This window comes from Perca fluviatilis, chromosome 13, assembly GCF_010015445.1.
Source record: "Perca fluviatilis chromosome 13, GENO_Pfluv_1.0, whole genome shotgun sequence".
In the NCBI taxonomy this organism is placed as follows: domain Eukaryota; kingdom Metazoa; phylum Chordata; class Actinopteri; order Perciformes; family Percidae; genus Perca; species Perca fluviatilis.
In genome coordinates, this window is record NC_053124.1 from 39,092,735 (window position 1) to 39,109,678 (window position 16,944).

Sequence of the window (16,944 nt, forward strand, 5' to 3'; positions counted from 1 at the left end):
TTTTTCGGTATTGCTTCGTTTCGGTTGCATTATTGGCGACTGGGTTTTGGACATAATGATCAGTCCTGGAGACTGACCTGTTCTGATAGTGGTTACTGCCTGGCACAATAACATCCAGAACACCATCTCCTCCTCCTCTATCTCTGGTAGAGAGTAGCGGTGTATGTAGGGACTGTCTCTGCTGGCTCTGTCCTTCTACAGTCTCCTCTGACTCACTGATCCCACATCTGCACCTTCAACACCACATTCCTCAGACTCTCTATCCTGGGTTTGGGTTCATAACCGGTTCTTCTGGTGACTCAGTGTCTCTTGGGCTTGTTATGGGAGGAGAGGAGGTCTCCTCCGTCCTACACACACATACACAGATAAAACACACACACACACACACACAGACAGACACACACACACACACAGACACACACAGAATACACAGACACACACAGACACATAGACACAAACACACACACAGCCACAAACACACACACACACACACACACACACACACACACACACACACACACACACACACACACACACAATACATACCCCACACATACACACACACACACACACACACACACACACACACACACACACACACACACACACACACACACACACACACACACACCTCTCTCTCTCCTGTTTTCTCTGCTGATCAGTTGAATTCTGTACAGGATGTTTAGTTTTGATTTCTGTCTCCTTTCACAATAAAAGCATCAAGTTGTACTGTGATGTGTTTGTGGTCTTTCTCTATAAAAGCATCAAAGTTACTGTGATATGTGTTTGTGGTCTTTCTCAATAAAACATCAAGTTACTGTAGATGTGTTTGTGGTCTTTCTCCGCAATAAAAGCCTCGAGTTACTGTGATGTGTTTGTGGTCTTCTCATAATAAAAGCATCAAGTTACTATGATGTGTTTGTGGTCTTTCACAATAAAAGCATCAAGTTACTGTGATGTGTTTGTGGTCTTTCATAATAAAAACATCAAGTTACTGTGATGTGTTTGTGGTCTTTCACAATAAAAGCATCAAGTTACTGTGATGTGTTTGTGGTCTTTCTGTTTAACTTTTAAAGTCAGTGAACTCCAGGATGGGGGGGATTCATGGAGTACTCTCTACTTGAGTACTCTCTATTTTTATTAATCAGTCCATAGCACCTACTTCCAGTCTTCAGTAGTCCATTGGCGATGTTTCTTGGCCCAGGTGAGCCTCTTTTTCTTATTCTGACGTCTTAGCAATGGCTTTCTTGCTGCAACTGGACCTATCAAACCTGCAGCTCGAAGTCTTCTCTTTCCAGTTGAAACTGAGACTTCTTATTACGACCACTATTAAGCTGTGATTGGAAGCTGTTGTCCTGTGAGCCGCCTATCACACAAGCTGTTGACTCTCAGAAACTTGTCTTCTGATTCTGTGTTGTAGCTTTGGGTCACCTCTTCCCTCTTCCCACTTAAAAAATACCAGAAGCTTCCTGTCAGAGTTTCCCCAGTTTTAAAGGGCATTGATGGTGAAGAATGTTGTACTCACAGACACATCGTGTTTTTTTTCTCTTTGTGAAGAAAAAAACCCAAAATTTTTAGTGTGGTGTGTTGGTGTGTGTTTGTGTTTTTTTGTGTGTGTGTGTGTGTGTGTGTGTGTGTGTGTGTGTGTGTGTGTGTGTGTTTTTTTGTTTTGTGTGTGTGTGTGTGTGTGTGTGTGTGTGTGTGTGTGTGTTTGTGTTGTTTTTGTGTGTGTGTGTGTTTTTTTGTGTAGGGTGAGTTAATATTTTGTGAGTGGTGGGTGAGGGGGGGTGGGGGGAGGGGGGGGGGGGGTGTTGGTTGCACTAAACTCACTACAAAAAAAAAAGCGAAAAACAAAAACACCAAACAAAATGAACCAAAACAACACACAAACAACTGTGCAGGCACGGGCATTAAAAAGAAAGAGAGTTAAAAGTATATACCTCATTAAAATTTAACCAATTTCTAAAATGAATTTTGATGGTAAAAAAAATGTGCTCACTAAAAACTAAAATTCTTCTAAATTTCTCTGAAAAAAAAAAAAAAATTTTAAGTGTTATAATGGTCTGTCTCTCTTCATTGTGTGTCTGTCTGTGTGTGTGTGTGTCTGTGTGGTAGGTGTAGGTGTGTTTGGTGTGTTTTTAGGTCTGGGGCCCGGGGGGGTTTGCTCGGGGAGGGGGGGGAAAAAAAAAACAAACCGTAAAAGTTGTTTAAAAAAGAGCGACCGAAGCAAAAAAAAACAAAAGCAAAAAAAAAAAATTAAAAAAAAAAAAAAAAGGTTATTACTACTATATTTACCTGACAGAATCAGAATATAATCACAAAATATCACACTGACAATGTGGAGTAATCAGATATTAGCCTCATGGACTCATGGCAGTGTGAAACCCAGCCGGCCCGTTATGAGAGCTAATCAACACATATCTGTTCATCAACCACCAGAACCAGACTGTGTGTGTGTTTGTATGTGTGTGCAGAGACAGAGAGAGAGAGAGAAAGAGAGAGAGAGCGAGAGAGAGAGAGACATTGTCTCGTATCGTTTGATTATTAACGTAGTGCTACTTTGCACGTTTGTGGGTCTGAGGTGTTTGTCACATTTTAGCTGCCAAAGCTCTGCTGCTCTCTCTCTCTCTCTCTCTCTCTTTCTCTTTCTCTCTCTCTCTCTCTCTCTTTCTCTCTCTTTCTCTTTCTCTCTCTCTGTCTCTCTCTCTGCTGCTCTCTGTCTCTCTCTCTCTCTTTCTCTCTCTCTCTCTCTCTGGTCCTGCTCACTAAAACATGTTTTAATGTGTGAATATGATTGGTGGAGCTCTGCTTGTAGTTTCTGCTGATGTCACCAGAGGGCGCCATGATGTCATCACCAGCTCAGAGACGGAAACTAACTGGGGACTTTGGGTTAGTTGGATTGTTCTTTATTTTTGTATTTCTCTCTAAAATAACAAATAACATTACCAATAATCAGTAACATTATAAATCATCATGTCGTTGTTTGTTAACAGTTAAAATAACTTTTAACTGAAATTAAATTTCCCGTTTATCACTGCTGGTTGTTATAAAGAGTTACTGCTCCTCTGATCTCTGTTATCACAGTGTTTCTGGTTCTACAGGATTCTTTCTGTCTTCTCCTCCTCCTTCTCATCCTCCTCCTCCTCCTCCTCCTCCTCCTGATGAAGCTGAAACATGTTTGTTGTTTTGCTGTCTGAGACAAAGGTTTCAGTCGACACACACGATAAGATGTCTGGGTGTCCCAGAGGTCTTCCAGGTCCAGCTGCAGCGTGAGAAACCCTCCAATCAGAGCAGTCCAGTACGTGAGTCTTTCACTTTTTCATTTTCATATTGTGTTGAGTTCAGGGAGCAGAGAGTCTGTCTGTTTTCTCTCCACGTTAGTTATCTGCTCATCCAGCTGCTGGAACTTCACACTGTGCTATTAGTACTTTTACTGCAGTAACATGTCTGAATACTTGCTTTAATCTCAGAAGGAAAGCATGTACTTGTTATTGTCCTCCATTTATCTGACAGCGTGTTACTCTGCACATTCACAGTTTACACACAAAGTATGAATGCTACTTCTACATCAAGTACATTTAGTAACAGAGCAGAACATTGGACAGAGTATTTTCCCGTGTAGTATAAATTGTTTGGAGTACTTCTTCCACTGCATCACTGAGTCTGTTTAACGATAAAGTTTGTTCATCACATTTTAAATATGTTGGAACTCAACGTGTAGAAAGTCCCTCTGTTGTCAGAGTGTTTCTGGTTCTACAGGATTCCTTTTATCTCCTCCTCCTCCTCCTGATGAAGCTGAAACAGGTTATAAAGTTAGGCAACATTTTGTCGAGGAGGAAACTGGCATGTCCATTTTCAAAGGGGTCTGTTGACCTCTGACCTCCAGGTATCTGAATGAAAATGTTTCTCTGGGCCGAGCCTTTGTAGTGGAAGTTTCCTTTGCAGCAGGGATAGAGTTTAGCAAGTTTAGTAAAGTGAAACAAATAAGACAGTAGGAGACTAAACCAAGTTAGGTTTTTGTATTTTATTAAAGATATATTTGCAAATATAGGAGCAACATGATTTCACAAGAGGCACAGCAGCCCAGTGTGGAGTCAGTCCCTCCTATATTTGCAAATATAGTTTTAATAAAATACAAAAACCTAACTTGGTTTAGTCTCCTACTGTCTTATTTGTTTGTGTTATTTGTTTACTAAACTTGCTAAACTCTACCCCTGCTGCAAAGGAAACTTTCACTACACCTACTCTCCACAGACACGCTCACTCTATGATAATCCATCCAGTTATTATCAGGCAGCTGATGTCCTGCCAACTAATTCTCACTCCCATCTTGTAAAATACGGACGCTTGGTCAGGTGTCTTTGTCGTTATTATTGACGCTAAAAGTTTCCTTTAGCGTCATATAACGCGCTTTATCTAAACTTGCTTGGCAGGGACTATTGGCGTCCCTTTTGACGCAGTTACGTTAAGGAAAAGGTCGTGGGTGGACTAAACCCTGTGTAGCTGCAGCTCTCCTCGGTACGTTACACAAACACGCTGAAGGTCGCTTTTTTCGTCACATCAGACACTGACAGTCCAAACGTCCGTATTTTTACAAGAATGGTTTTGTTTGTTTGTTTTATTTGGATCCCCATTAGCTTCAGCATAAGCTAAAAGCTATTCTTCCTGGGGTCCTACAATCTATCATTTGACAATACAATTTACAATATCATATTACACACCATACACACATTACTTCACAGTACACAACATTTGAAAATACAAATCTTATTTTACAGTTAACACAATTACTCACACAAAACATAAATGAATAAATAATTAACTACAAATTACAGTACTCTGAATAGATCTATTTAAAAAAATAAGATATAACGAAAAAGCCCTATAACGAAATCTCCCTTAAATTGATATTAAGTATTGAAATCTCTTTGAAGGTGATATTTCTTAAGTGATTTTTTAAAACCATACTGAGTGTTTTGTTGTTTGTTAATATTTAGGAGAGAGTTCCATTCACACATTGCTCTATACCTAATTGAACATTGAATTGATTTGGTTTTCAATTTAGGTAAAATAAAACTACCTCCTACTGCATGCCTCGTTGGATAATGATGTATATCAGTACTAAAAGATAGTTTTGTATATAAAGTAAAAGGTGTTTTGTTTGTTGTAACATTATGTTAAAAAACATTAGTGAATACACAAATCTATTTTTAACTTTAAACCATGAGAGGCTTTCATGCATTTTATCAACATTTTGATCTAAACCCACATGAGATGAATGTTGTTGTTCCTGCAGGCCTGTCTGCTCTGACGCAGCCTTGTTGGCTGAAAACTTGTTCTGCATCTTTTCAGTGTAGCTCCTCTTGGCTCCTCTGGTCTCTTTAGTCAGAGTGTTTCTGGTTCTCCAGGATTCTTTCTGTTCTCTTCCTCCTCCTGACGAAGCTGCCTGAGTTCAGCTAGAAACCGGTTAGTTCTGACTCTCCTGTTAAATGATGAAACACAGTGATGCCCCTTTGGCTCACAGCCCTCAATGTGCTGTCTGTAATGTGGAGTTCTCTGCTGAGGTTTTCTCTGTTAAAGTCCAGAGAACAGAGAAAAGAGAGTCTGTCTGTTTTCTCTCTACGTTAGTTATCTGCTCAGCCAGCTGCTGTAACTTCACACTGTGCTATTAGTACTTTTACTGCAGTAACATGCAGCGCCGTGGCACAAAATTCTGGGCCCTGTAGAAAGGCATTTTCTATGGGCCACTCCCCGCATCCACAGCTATTCATTCTAGCCTCTTTCTGGGTACTCATTCCCCTCCCCCCAGTTAAATAACAGGAAATTACTGGCAGCAGGGTTACCATTATTTTCCTGTTATTTTAACATTTTATTCCTGTTAATGTTTCTGTGGCGTTTAGTATACATCAACATCACTGATAGATGTTAAAACTATGCATGACTTTAAATAAATTCTAGTTTATCTCACCTGATTATTGTGATTTTGGTCGATATTACAACTGCGATCTTCCGACATGGATCTCCGTGTGTTCATTGCAGGTTGAAATGCCTTATTCTATGCTCCTTCCCAGAATGGAAAAAATACTGTATGAACATGTTATTTCAGATAGATGTGCGGTTAAATAACAAAAATTAGTGTTATTTAACAATGTCATGTAGAATATCAAAAATTAGGTGTTATTTAACATATATTCCCTAAAAATTGACAGTTAGTGCACAGTTATTAAATATCACAGGTTAATCATGTTGAAATTTGGGTGTAAATTAACAGAAACATTTAACAGTGCAGGTCAGATTCGAACCCAAGCTGCTGCAAAGGCCTCAGCCTACATGGGGCGCACGGTCTTATTGGATGAGCTAGAGGTCACCCCACATGTCTCAATACTTGCTTTAATCACAATAATCATCTTCTATTGATACATCTCTGCCCCTGCATGGCAGAGGCTAGAGAGAGGGGGGAGTTTGGGTTCTTCATTTTCTTCACATTTCTTCAGCAAGTTTCACAGCAAACTCAAAGGTGAACAATTCACCACATCCACGTTCATACAGTAGGCCATTTTTCATGCTACTAGATTATGTTGTTTTAGTTTTTTCCTATTTTCAAATGGACAATAAATCTGTAAAGGCAAATCACGGAGTGGAACTGAAATATTCAAACGGTGCATCATACAAGTGTTGATTGGTCCCTGACTCAGCCTCTCAGCAGCTTACGGAGGTTTCAAAGAAGTGGCTCCCCTTGTTATTGTCCTCCATTTATCTGACAGCGTGTTACTCTGCACATTCACAGTTTACACATAAAGTATGAATCAGCAGTAAAACATGATGTAATGTTCCAGAGAATCAGCTCTCTCACTGCTACTTCTACATCAAGTACATTTAGTAACAGAGCAGGACGTCGGACAGAGTATTTTCACCGTGTAGTATTAGTAGTTTGGAGTTCTTCTTTCACTGTGTCACTGAGTCTGTTTAACGATAACGTTTGTTCATCACATTTTAAACATTTTGGAACTCGTTGTGTGGAATGTTCCTCGTGTTGCATTCACGGGACAAAGGAAGAACAAACACACACTGACTACCATAACCACAGTTACACAGAGAGAAGAGCCAAAGCTCTTATTGTGAAAATCTGCTTCCTGACAGGTGGAGCCGTGACTCATCAGGAAACAACTCACCTGAGTTCTTCTTCATCAACTCTTCTTCATCAACTCTTGGGACTGTTTGAAGAAACTGTAAGTTGCTGTTTGGTACTTTAAAAACACGTTAAACACGTCTTTGGTCTCTTCAGGGTTAGTTTCTGGCTCTGTAATGTAAATCTAATGTTTCTACTTCACTTCTTATTTCCTGAGAAAGTGTGGAGGACTCTTGTGTTGAAGATAAATCTCCATGTTGTAGCATGAACTACTACAGAGGAGGTTTTAAATACTTGGCCAGGTGTTTCTACGCAATGTTGGGCAAGTTACTTCCAAAATGTAATACATTATAGATTACTAGTTACTGTCATTTGAGAGTAATTAGTTGTATTACAATATTACTGTCTCTGAATTGTAATGCATTACATTTAGAGTAACAGTTCAGTTACTTTCACCAAAATAACAGCGGAAGTTTGACTTGGCAGGTAGCTTGTGAATTTCACCACCGGATCAATAAATTCTCCTTATTTACTTTCAGACCTGCCAACATGTATGCATTTTTTGTACTTGGCACGCATTTTGACCCTTAAGTATGTTTGTACGATTCGCTGCTCTCTAGGTACGCATTTTGTTGCATCTCGCATTTCTCCGGTTTCAGTTGCTATGCAATCTACATCTATGACGTTCATTCTGCCGCTGAGCAGTGGAGTGAAAAGCTTTCGGCCAATCAGAGCACTGCATTTTAACCCTCCACACACCTGATCCAATCCAAATGCTTTGTGTGTTTAATTCAATTCAGTGCCCCAGCGAGCCAGGCTATCCGGATAACTGTAGGCTTGCATGCCATGGCTGAACCGCCTCAAAAAAAGGTTCAGAACGATTTCTTAACGGGAGAGATGGTCTATCCTCCAAATGTCCAGACTACCTCACATAGACAGGATATAGAACCTCCTCAGGCCTCCACATGTCCAGACTACCTCACATAGACAGTATATAGAACCTCATCACACCTCCACATGTCCAGACTACCTCACATAGACAGTATATAGAACCTCATCACACCTCCACATGTCCAGACTACCTCACATAGACAGTATATAGAACCTCATCACACCTCCACATGTCCAGACTACCTCACATAGACAGTATATAGAACCTCATCAGGCCTCCACATGTCCAGACTACCTCACATAGACAGTATATAGAACCTCATCAGGCCTCCACATGTCCAGACTACCTCACATAGACAGTATATAGAACCTCCTCACGCGTTCTGCACCGTGTGCAAGACAGACATCAACATCAGTCACCAAGGGGCAACAGGTAACAAACACAGTCCCATAAACAAATACTCCCCACCCCCCGAAACATAATGATATTAAAAATAAATGGATGATAAGAAAAAAACATTCATAGTGTCCATCAGTGATGGGAGTAACGCGTTACAATTCAGTGGTTGAATTGACTGCAGAGATACATTTGCGACACGGACATTATTTTCCGGAGTTGTTGTGTTGAAGCGAGCTGTCCCGTCGCTGTCCCCGTCGTCAGAACCAGAACCAGAGACGGTATCTGACAACATCTGTGTCCTATCATTGGCGACAGCAATGTGACAGAGCAACTGACAGATAACATGTCGAGAATTAATGTTTAGTCTTGCTACACGTAATATTACATTTCATCAGCGGTGGAAAGTAACAATATACCGTCGGCTACTTTGATTCAATTTTAATTGGGTATTTTTCATTTAATCCTACTTATTAGGCTACTTCTAGTCCACTACATTTCAGATTCAAGTAGGCTATTGAACGTTTTACTTAACTATTTATTTTATAGCTTTAGTTACTTTGCAGCGTCAGATTAATAATACAAAATAATATGAATAAATTATGATGTATTAAAGTGGATAAAGATGAGACTTTGTTGACCCCGTGGTGAAATTCACAGGCTACCTGCCAAGAATACTTCCGCTTTTATTTTCGTAAAAGTAACTCAAAAGTAACACAAAATTAGTCATTACAATTCAGAAACATTAATATTGTAATATAACTAATTACTCTCAAATGACAGTAACTAGTAATCAATAATGTATTACATTTTGGAATTAATTTGCCCAACACTGGTGTCAATAGGCTAGCCTATCACACCTGCCATCCTTCCCTTTAGTTGGGGGCAGTTAGAAGAGTGGTGGAATGGCTAGAAAACTAAAAGGTTTTAGAAAGGCCAGGTGCTGATTAACGTAAGATAAAGGTAACAGTTAGGCTATTTATGTGATGTGATGGCACCTGACATAATGCAATGTCACCCATGTCAAATTTTTAAAAGCCTATCTAAAATATCTGACCCATGTTATTTATTAGCCTATAATTGTTTCTCTGTCAGGTTTCAATCTGCGCTTTTTTAGTAGTTGCTTTAGGCCTATTTAAAGTTGCTTTATGAGTAAATCATTACTGAGACTACTTCATTTCCCTTCAGTAATCAGAGGGCTACGTGTTAACCTGGTCTGACTCTCATCTTTAACACAGAAGTACTTAGGCATATTTATTAGCTCTCTCTGCCTCCTGTTGGTTAGACTAACAAATATATGGGCACAAAATATTGGACAGGATATAAGAAAACATTTGTATAGTAGTTTCACTACGCGTACAGCCATTCATCCACTCCTCTACACAGTAATAATAATTTATTGTAATCTAGAAGGTAGTGATGACCAAACAATTTATTTTCAGGTGGAAGAAGTTTCCATGGGCTATGCCTCCTGTACAACAGTTTGTTTTCAATTCAGTGTTAGGAGTGATATCAGTAATTGTATAACATGTATGGACTACTTGTATATGGTTACGGAGTAAGTACTAAATCTTGATCGGTGAAATTATATGTAGGTATGGTGTTAGATATCTCATAGGTTTCTCATTGGTGAGGGCAACGGTGGAGTGTATATTCGCGGTGGGCTGTCAGTGATTGGTACACGTGGGGGCCTGGGGGGGGCGGGTTTGTACTCATAAAATTTCTTCAAGGTTGGCAGGTCTGCACTTTATTACATCATAGATTATTCATAATGTTTTGTATAATTAATATGAATATGCAAAGTAACTCAAGAAGTAAAAAAAATACTCTATATATATTCTCTATAAAAAATAGAGAAGTAAAACGTACAATAGACAAGTAGTAGAAAATGAAAATACTCAATTAAAAGTACCTTACAGTTGTAGTGAAGTACGGCATTGATGTTAAATGTTTATTTATTTTATCTAAAGCACTTGAATAACAAATTCATGTTGTTTAGTTTAAAACAGTCTAAGGGAAATGGTCAATGATAGTGTGATTAAAACTCACTATTTACATTATTAACAGTACTTGATTTACAGCTGAAATGGAAAAAGGTACACAACCTTATTTGTTTAACAGTAATTTAGTTTTGCTGCGAACCGTCACAGGAAGTGCTTTTATTATATTTTTTTAAAGAATTTTTTTGGGGCTTTTCCCTTTTATTTTTGAAAGTGGATAGCTATGAAAGGGGGTGAGAGATGGGGGATGACACGCAGCAAATGGCAGCAGGTCAGATTCAAACCCTGCGCCGCTGCAGGACTCAGCCAACATGGGGCGAACGCTCTTACTGGGTGAGCTAGAGGACGCCCCGGAAGTGCTTTTATTTTGAAGTAGCATGCACAGAAGTTGTCTGTTGTGTACTCTTGCTAGCTTACTGAGATGAACGTGAGACGCTAGATGCAAAGCATGTCAGTCAAGTCTTAAGTTGCTCACTTTCCTGTTTGTAAAACTGCAACATATTGAAAAATGGTCACAGTAAAAGACAGGCGTTTTTGGTTGTCATTCAAAGCCATTCAACTACAGGCATTGTTACTATCCACGACTGAAAAAATGCAATGGTATTTACGCGTAGCAAGCCTTAACATTAATTCCCAACGTGTACGTAAAATGTATCTGTCTCTGCAGTCATCTCAACCATCGAATACAGCAACAGGAAATAATACTTTTTTTTTTCCTGTGAAGAAATGTTTTGAGTTAAAATGCGTTGTAACTCGCATTACTGAGATTGTAACAGGTATAATATTAATGAAACATAATTAGTAATGCGTTATATTACTGCGTTACTGCAAAAGGGAATACATTACTGTAATTGCATTTACACCCAACACTATTTATACATCTGTCTGTCCCAACCGTGAGGCTGCAGTCACAAAACTTTTCTGATAGCAGGAGAAAGGCTCGGACCCCACTCAGCCTTCATTTACATCTCAACTACACAGCTGTAAACAAACCATCGTCTCCACCAGCGCAAAGTCAGACACAACAGGACTCTACTGTTTCCTCTGGAACCTTTCAGAATAAAATGTATTGATGTAAATGCCTCTGTTACTGTTAGTTAGTTGCAGAGTAGTGTCTCCATGTCCATTATTTTACAGTCTCCACAGGACAGAGAGGTGAGATTGATTGTCATAATGAAGTCAGAAAGATGGCATTAGTCCTGGAGTCTTTCCAGTGTTCCTGTTCTCCCAGAAAGAGAATGAATGACAGAGCAGGATGAGCAGAGAGCAGACATCATTCAGTGAAGAGCCTCAGACTCTATTCAAGTTTCTCCAGCAGCTTCTGTTTCTGGAGATTAAAAAGTGGTGTTCCTCTCTTTCTAACAGGACCCAGACCCTGCTGAACCTGAACCCAGCAGTGTCCATGAAGAGAATGGAGAATGGAGACACCACTACTTTACTTTAAAATAAAAAAGAAGCCAGCCTGAAATGGAGAGGCCAACTAAAATGGAGGAGGGGAGAAATAAAAGAGAGAGGCTACTTGAAATGGCGAATAAAAGGGGGTGAGTTGTTCTGAAACCTCCAGCAAACTAGAAGTAGTGTTGTCTCATTGGGTGTGTGGTTTTCTTGTAGAGGGTCTCTGTGTTTCCAGCCCACTGTAGCCTGGTGCATTCTGGGATATCTATGGTCCTGTTTTCACCTGATGGCCACCGGTATACATATACAGTACATATATGTTTATGGAAAGATATTATTGTAGTTAATGACTGAAATGAGAATATTTTTGCAAAATAATTTCCTGTGTCACTCAAAATATCTATGTGGTTAGACAACATTTTGAAATATATATTTTTTTATATATATTTTTAATTCTGATTTCCAAATATATTTTTATTGAGTTTTGGACAGAAAGTAAAGCAGTATTGGCATTTAATTGTTAATATTTAATCCAAAATACATATTATTAAGACTATATTTTATACAGGGAGACTTTAACTGAACATGTGACCCTCAATAAAAGTGTTTTTCTCTCAGGACCCAGCAGAGACCAGAACCTGATCCTGAACCTGATCCTGAACCTGATCCTGAACCTGATCCTGAACCTGATCCTGAACCTGATCCTGAACCTGAACCTGAACCCAACTATGTGTCCTTTAAGAGTGACCGGTCATATCAAGGCCTCTATGACTTTAAAGGAGACCAACCCTCTGCTGAAAAGAGGTAAGCTGTTAATATTATTATATTACTCATTCATGTTTCAACTTTTATATATCCAAAGAAGTTTTTGAAATGTATTTTCAGCATCTTTCTTCTTAACATATGTCTGAAAGCTATCCAGTAAGACCAGTCTTCAACTGTAGATCTCAATTTAATATTGGACCCAGTTTGGTACAATATTATCTGGTGTTTTAGCCCCATTAAAAGCATCTAACCCTTGTGTTTTAACCCTTGTGTTTTAACCCTTGTGTTTTCCTCCCGTCGACCATGCACTAGTTGTCCTCCCGGGTCAAAATTGACCCGGCCTGTTTTGCCAGTTTATAAAGCATGAAGTAGAAATTATCACCCAATTATGTGTTACATCTTCTTAGCCAACTTACTTCCAACCTATTACCACTAGTTTTACACTTAATATTTTTATATATGGTCAAAAAAACGCATTTATATCAAATTATACCTAATTTCTGAGTTAAAAAAGCTGAAATTATGAATTATTTTGACTAACAGTTGAAATCAACGGGAACATATGTTGATGGTTATCACAGACTGGTATAAGTCAAAGTTTAGTGAAGATACTGTTTTGAAAACTATTTCAATTGTTTTAATGGCAGTATAATCACACCTGTCGTCTGTTTTGGCTATTAATAAAGCATAAAGTATAAATTATCAACCAATTCTATTTTACAACTTCTCAACAACTTCATTCCAACTCATTACCACTAGTTTTATACTTATTTTTGGAATTTATGGTGAATAAACTTCATTTACATGAAACAATACCTATTTTTTGAGGTAAAATAAGCATAAATTATGAATTATTTTCATTATAGTTAAGATCAGATGAACCTATGTTTGTGGATAATCACTGTCTGGTATACGGTAGTGATTAGTCAGGATATGGTTTTGAAATCATTTTATTATTTTTAATGGGAGCCAATAATCACACCTGGTGTCTTCCTGGGTAAAAAGTGACCTGGTCTGCTTTGCGTGTTTATAAAGCATAGACAATTATAATTAATCACTCAATTCGGAGTTACCACTTTTATTCAACTTCATTCCAATTCATCTCAACTAGTTTTACACTTATACTTTTCTATTTATGGTCAACAGACCTCATTTACATTAAATTATACCTACCTTCTGAGTGAAATGAGTTGAGATCATTAGTTGTGTTTGGACTTATGGCTGGTATGTGACAATTATTATATTCCCAGTTTAAAATTAACTGATGCAATTGTATTCACAAACAAAGGAGAGCTACCAAAATGGAAGAAAAAAAAATTACGGAAAGTTTACTTGTCCCCATTTAGAAAAAAGTCACATCAAAGGTGTTATAACACCAAGTTTACAAAACTGTAGTTTGAAGTTGTGTCTGTATGTTTGTATTTGTGTGTGTGTGCGCGCGTGTGTGTGTGTGTGTTTGTGTCTGTGTACATTTTTATCAATAGTGTGATATATTGCAGGTCTCAGCTGTTTGTGTGTGTGTGTGCGTGCATGTGCACATCTGCATGTAAATGTGTGTCCGTGTGTGTGTGTGTGTTCATCTGCTGAAAAGAACAGTAGTGTGATCCACTATGCAACGGGTGTGTGTATGCATGTGTGTGTGTGTTTGTGTGTGTGTGTGCATGTTCATGTGCTGAAAAGCACAATAGTGTGATCTTTTGCAGGTCTCAGCTACTGTGTGTGTGTGTGGGTGCACGCAAGCATGTGTGCGCATGTGTGTTCATCTCCTGAAAATCATAATGATCTATTGCCCAATTTCAGTATGTTTTGTGTGTGTGTGTGTGTGTGTGTGTGTTTTGGGTGCATTTCCATGTGCCGGAAAGCACAATAATGTGATCAGTTACATGAGGTAGTTCTCAGCTGCTGTTTGTATGAATGTGTGTGTTTGTGGGGGGTGGGGGGTGTATGTGTGTGCATGTGTGTGGGGGTGTTTGTGTGTCTCTGCATGTGCATTCATGGATGTGTGTGTGTGTTCATCTGCTGTTGAGCACAAAAGTGCCCCATTGCACCACCGGGTCAAAATTGACCCGAGAAGACCACAAATGCAATAAAATTAAATAAAACACCCAATATTCTATGAAAGCAGTGATCATTAATATTACTTGCGAAGAACTTCATTGGGAACCACCCATGTTATATTTAGTTAATTAGGTTGAAAGAAACCCATATTTCTGATAAAGAAACTTTGAAAAGGTGTCAAATTTGACTCGAAGAAAACACAAGGGTTAAAATCTCCCATAGCCATAGGGTAGGCTAAAAAATTCTTCCCAAAAGATCTTCTCCAACTGGGAATACCAGGGGGATGCTTGGGATACAGAGCCTCAGAGTGCCCCTTCCAGGGTAACTTCATCTGCACATCTCCCCTGGAGAACCAGTGACCCTCGGTAAGTGTTTGTGTCATCTGGGTCAGGACAGTATTTGCCATGAGAAGACTTCTGCCATTTGAGTCTGGACACCAAGTTTCAGTGAATGGGTTCATGACTAGATCCCCCTCTCCTGACCCAAATTGGTCAAAACGCAAAATTCTTCCCAAATGCTGGATGTGGGTTTACCAGTTGGATGTCAGATCAGAAGTCAATAAGGGGAAGCAAAAAAAGGGAACCACCATCCAACAGTATCCTCGGTCCAGGTCAGCAGTTCTCCCCAACTACAAACAGGCCATCTAAGCTTTGCTTCCCCCTCCTGAGTTGGCTGATGATTTGCCAATATCGTTTTGAGGCCAACAGAAGGTTTTTCACTGTTGACTCCCCAAACTTCTTCTACCTACAAATGTTTGGCTCCATGACCACAGAAGCTGCAGACCTTCTGGCATCATGATACCAGTCTGCTGCTTCAGGAGTCCTTTAGGCCAACCATGTTGTAGCCCTTGTTTACTTATTTATGTAGATTCACAGTGGGGTCAGCAGTACCACCAACACTTTAATGTCAGGGGAAGACGTCTGATTCTATGTTGTAATCACCACTTTAAGTCACACGACCTTTACCTTGTGTTTGTCTCTGTGTGGACAGACATGATGTGAGCTAATTCTTCTTGATTCCTCCACAGAGTGGACCAGGAGAGCTCAGAACTTCCCAGTGGTCAGTCTGCCGAGCAGCATGAAACACACCAGGAATCTATATTTATGGTCTGTACATGTACACCTGCTTTTACATCTATTCTGTTCACAATCATCTCCATGCTGCACTTTTCAGACCAGTGGGTTGTCAGGCTGTCCAACATGGATCTGATGTTTTCTTCCATGATTTCAGTTTGATTGTGTCATTCATATAATTTTTCTTTCAGGAAGGAAGTCCAGCAGGAGTTTGTAAGCATAAACTCAAATCTCACCTAAACAAGAAGTTCCAGTGTATGTTTGAGGGGATTGCTAAAGCAGGAAACCCAACCAATCTGAATCAGATGTTCACAGAGATCTACATCATAGAGGGAGGGACTGCAGAGGTCAGTGAGGAACATGAGGTCAGACAGATTGAAACAGCATCCAGGAAACCAGACAGACCAGAAACAACAATTGGACGAGAAGACATCTTTAAAGCCCCAACTGGAAGAGATGAACCAATCAGAACAGTGATGACAAAGGGAGTGGCTGGCATCGGGAAAACAGTCTTAACAAAGAAGTTCACTCTGGACTGGGCTGAAGACAAAGCCAACCAGGACATCCAGTTCACATTTCCATTCACCTTCAGAGAGCTGAATGTGCTGAAAGAGGAAAAGTACAGCTTGGTGGAACTTGTTGATCACTACTTCTTTAGTGAAACCAAAGAAGCAGGAATCTGCAGGTTTGAAGAGTTCCCGGTTGTCTTCATCTTTGACGGTCTGGATGAGTGTCGATTTCCTCTGGACTTCCTCAACACTGAGATCCTGACTGATGTTACAGAGTCCACCTCAGTGGGTGTGCTGCTGACAAACCTCATCAAGGGGAATCTGCTTCCCTCTGCTCGCCTCTGGATAACCACACGACCTGCAGCAGCCAATCAGATCCCTCCTGAGTGTGTTGACATGGTGACAGAGGTCAGAGGGTTCACTGACCCACAGAAGGAGGAGTACTTCAGGAAGAGATTCAGAAATAAGGAGCAGGCTGACAGAATCATCTCCCACATCAAGACATCACGAAGCCTCCATATCATGTGTCACATCCCAGTCTTCTGCTGGATCACTGCTACAGTTCTGGAGGACATGTTGAAGTCCATAGATCGAAGAGAGCTGCCCAAGACCCTGACTGAGATGTACATCCACTTTCTGGTGGTGCAGTCCAAAGTGAAGAACATCAAGTATGACGGAGGAGCTGAGGCAGATCCACACTGGAGTCCAGACACCAGGAAGATGATGG

General features: G+C 39.8%; 1 protein-coding gene across 1 annotated transcript in view; it reads left to right on the forward strand.

Annotated features, from left to right (window-relative positions):
• Positions 1-16,944, forward strand: part of LOC120571016 (NACHT, LRR and PYD domains-containing protein 12-like) — a 68,590-nt gene that overhangs the window by 39,536 nt on the left and 12,110 nt on the right. The window lies entirely within an intron of this gene.